At 44.5% G+C, this 4,431-nt stretch overlaps 2 non-coding genes across 2 annotated transcripts; both read right to left on the reverse strand.

Annotated features, from left to right (window-relative positions):
• Positions 1 to 815: 815 nt before the first annotated feature.
• LOC140593350 (U1 spliceosomal RNA) lies at positions 816 to 979 on the reverse strand. Its single transcript, XR_011993663.1, has one exon. It is a non-coding gene; the product is annotated as a U1 spliceosomal RNA (small nuclear RNA).
• Positions 980 to 2,418: 1,439 nt separating this feature from the next.
• LOC111832783 (U2 spliceosomal RNA) lies at positions 2,419 to 2,609 on the reverse strand. The gene has a single exon (XR_002835591.1). It is a non-coding gene; the product is annotated as a U2 spliceosomal RNA (small nuclear RNA).
• Positions 2,610 to 4,431: the final 1,822 nt, after the last annotated feature.

Genomic DNA, 4,431 nt, shown 5'->3' on the forward strand with positions numbered 1-4,431 from the left:
GCAACCCGGAAAAACTATCGGCGTGGATTTTTGCCGATAACCGATAGTTCCGGGAATCAACTATCGGTGCCGATTAATCGGCAAAACCGATACATCGGTCGACCTCTAGTATGTATTATATAACATGTTGGATAAATAGACGTAGTTTATTGTTGATTTCATGTTCGTTGAAGTTTCTGCTTTTTAACATATGTATAAAATAATGTTCTGTTATATAAATAATCTGTTATATAAACAAAAAAATGTACGTTTTCATGGCTGCCAAATCTCAAGCATCTGGCATGACACTCACGCTTTCAGACTCACGCTGGAAGTCTTACGGCAAATCTATATTATTTCATTATAAAACCTAAAATTAGCTATGTCAAATGTGTATTTATACGGTTAAATACAAAAGCAGACTATTTACAAGGTAAGAACTGTTACATGTGTGTGCAGACATCTCGAATTCACCATCTCACTCCAGCCAGCTGGCCGAAGTTCTGTGTCACGTGACAATAAATATTGTCAAAACGTTTTTGAATTGTACTGAATTAATTTGATTTGACAGTCAGGTACTGATTAAATGCAATGTTGATGCAACTAATAGGCTACTTAAATATACAGTATATCACACTAAATAGTATAGACATTATGATATTCCGGACCTTTGTTTCAAGAAATTTTCTCTAACTGGACCTCTTTAAATTTTAGTTGAATACCCCTGATATACACCATTTGGTAAAAGCACCTAGCGGCGAGATGGAGAATAGGCAGAGCGAAAACAGCACTGTCAAAGACTGATCAGCAGTGTGTTCTTCCGTTATACCATAAATCAGGGGAGAGCGCGGACGCAGTCCCCCACTACCAGAAATTATGCAGTCGAGATTCCCACATTTGGGGAATTCGCAGGGGTCAGCACAACCGGAGTGCAATGGCTGAGCCTCGCCCTGGGTGAACCACCTTCTTGATCATGGTATCTCCCCTGCCAGGTAAGTATGAGTTGCTTCTGCCTCGAGATGGCGCGCCACTCCACAGCAAAAATGTTCAGTTTACGGTTATCCTTTCACACAGCCAGCTCTAAGTCTACCGCCATTCTGATCAAGATTTAACAAAACGGCTTTTGCTTTGCTCTCACTGCTGCCATGGGAAGAGTTTCGTTTTCATTTTGCGTGCTGTCATGCTTTTCAGAATTCCCAGAATGCCACGTGGTTCATAATTTGAAAAACCGACCAATCACACAGACAACTGTACCGAGTTACCAAAAGCATAAAGTTACGTGGTGGGAGATTCATCTTAGTATAACCAACACCGGCTTCAAATTGCATTATAAAAACTGTAATACAAGACCGTTTGTACTGTACTGGTGCCGATGCTGCTTTCATTTGCTACTTACTGGCATTTTTATCTTTGCGTTCAACGTTTAATTTATCATCAATAATAGCATCGGCAATAATAGAAGCGGCAAACTCGTTGTACCTGCGCAGTGAAAGTGGTACTTGTGCAATGACAAAGGTATTGCATTGTAAATATGTAACGCGATATGCAGAGGGGAATGACTATTTTGTCACATTTCACCCATAGAATACGTTTAGCAGAAACGGTTGCCACAATAGCGTACTAGCGAGGCAAAGAGTACATCACAAGAATACCGCTATCAAGGAGCCAAATATGCATGAGTGCGGTTAAGCTGTCTCTGCAAAAACCACATGGTATTTGGACATCGATGGAAGGCGAGGAGCACGTAAGGACTGACACGAACAAAAAGGCAAAACTCAAAAGGAGCAAAACTCAAGGTTCAACAACAGGGTAAAATATGCCTGTTGCTCTTACTTTCTGTTAATTTTAAAAGTCTGCAATTCAGTGTGTAATAAAAATGAAAATATTTTAATTACAATTTAATATTTAAAAAATATATTCGTGGTTTTCAATTTACGATCACACTGGTCCCAACAAGCCAAACGCGCATGCGCGCACACGGCGTTGTCAACGTCCCCGACCACGTCACCTAATCGCGGCGGCCCTTGCCCACACCCAGATGTACATTCTACAAAAAAATGTTCCATTCATAAGAATGCCCTGTAACACGGAAACCGTCAGCGCCACTAGGCTCTGACACACAGCTAAAATATACAAACACACACACACACACCGGCCTCTGCGAAAAAACACTCTGCTCCAAGACATACCTATTCTAATATTATAACATTGTTTCTTAAAATTTGTTACGCTCTCGCAAGGGGGACGGGAAGACGTGGCAAATTCGACACACGTGAAGCAAACGCCACACTCGTACACAGCTGAAATACATGGTGAAATTGGCAGTACTAGAAAAATCAAACCAAATTCATAAAGCAACAGCCACTAGAAATGAATGGATCGCTGCTTACAGAAACTGTAACCCGCCACATCTACTCTTCCACAACAACTTTCCCCGATAGGGGGTGCACCGTTCCTGGAGATACTGCAATACCAGGTCGATGCGTGGAGTGGACGGAGCAAGCCCCTATTCCATCTCCCTGTTCCAAAAATCAATTTAATATATGGTCCCCAGATAGGGGACGTATCAGATATTAAACTGATAAGAACAGATACTACACTTGATCTTAGCCAAAAGGCCGAGAAGCGATACCCACAAATTCGCCGCCAGACCCAGATGTATGACCGACACATACAGCCCCTCCACGGCAATGCTCCGTGCCACATTAGCGCCCGACGGAAACACCAAGCCCAGTACGAAACGCGCTCATTCACACATAACTGAAATATCCAAAGAAACAAGGCAACATTCGCGGAAAACCACCCTGCTCCACGACATGCATATCCCAGAATTCAACGCGGTGGCTTCACCATTGTCAAGCTCTCGAGACTACAACTTTATCCTGTTAATGTGAACGTCTCTAGACAGGTACCTCCGAATACTCCGCAACATTAAACGTTTGCTCTGACTACGACACAGACCGGCTAACACAATGTCCCTTTAATAAAGCTGCACACGGACACGGAGCACGTTTGTCTTTATTCTGTCTAGCAAAAATCTCCCTGCGTATTTCTCAATAAGTACAAGAAACTCGCAGCCAGGGGTGGCCAATCTTATCCGCAAAAGGCCGGTGTGTATGCAGGTTTTTGGGATAACCTGTAGGTCAGCTGTCCAAACCCAGGCGTGAGGACTCTTCAGCCAATCAGTCCTCCAATTAGTAATCTAATTAGGGAGTTGCAGCGAAAACCTGCATACACACCGGCCCTTTGCGGATAAGATTGACCACCCCTGCTCGCAGCGATTGAAATCTATCGGCCGCTGCCTTGCCTTACAGCACTGTCGAGTTTCTTCGGCGGAGGAAAGCGATGCTGTGGCTGCAGCGAAGCAGACCTCACCAACTGTGATGATCAATCCCCCCCCCCCCCCCCCCGCCACGAGAAAGGGAGAAAGTGTGTTAGTGGAGGACAGACTTCGCAATTTCAATCATAGTCAGTTCATATTGCCCGTATGTGCTTTCCTACAATGCTTGATGCAGGGGAAGTTACACGCGCGTGCAGTCAAAGCCTCTCACTACTTGCACGCGCAGGGCAGCCGACGCTCGCGCCGCTCTCACGCTGCAGACACACGAGTTTCTGATGCTGGCCGATTAGTTGGCCTGCTTACGTGCGCGCACATTTAGCACATCTCCGAATTGGTCTGTTTAGGGTACATAATTGTATATTTTATCGAACAGCGCTATTATCCAAAGAGCGACCGTCCCCGAAGCAACTGAAGGTAAAGGGCCTGGCTTAGGGGCCCCAACGGTGAAATCACTCTGCCCACCCATGCAACGGAATTAAAAGCTCACGAATGTTTCGTGAAAACACGCCTAAAATGTTACACACGTCGGTGTCTTAAACGACGGACAAAAAAAAAAAAAAAAACTCACCACGACCCCACCAGTAACACCGGGTAGCAGGGATACCGAACGCCAAGCACGCCTTTCTTTGAACAGGCCCCGGTCGGGTAGCTGGCCCGCTATTGTGGAGAAAGTGACACACGAAACTAACAAGGTTGTTTTGTTGTACAATTCTACAATTCATAACTTGTTAGACTAGCACTGATTACTCTTCGCTGTTAGATTTGTCGTTTTTTATATATTTTTTTTTATACCCACGGCCTTCAACGAGCTCGACAACACCCGTCTTTCTGACTGTAACCAAACAAACCTCAAGGCCGACACGGACAGACAATTAACCGGGCCTAGCCAAACATGGATGAAAGTGTCACCACCACCCCCCATCTGTAAGCTATTCGTTTGGGGGACCGTGTCACGGGCCCAAAGGAAACCGTCCTTTTCTCAAACGGGGTTTGCGGTTGAGATGCGATTTACGATCATAATTAATAATTACTATTATAAGAATATACCAGCGCAGTCACAAGTTTAGGATCATTGTCTGGAATATCTACTAGACTTAATACGAGGTCACTTT

The sequence above is a fragment of the Paramormyrops kingsleyae genome, chromosome 10, assembly GCF_048594095.1.
Source record: "Paramormyrops kingsleyae isolate MSU_618 chromosome 10, PKINGS_0.4, whole genome shotgun sequence".
Taxonomy (NCBI): Eukaryota; Metazoa; Chordata; class Actinopteri; order Osteoglossiformes; family Mormyridae; genus Paramormyrops; species Paramormyrops kingsleyae.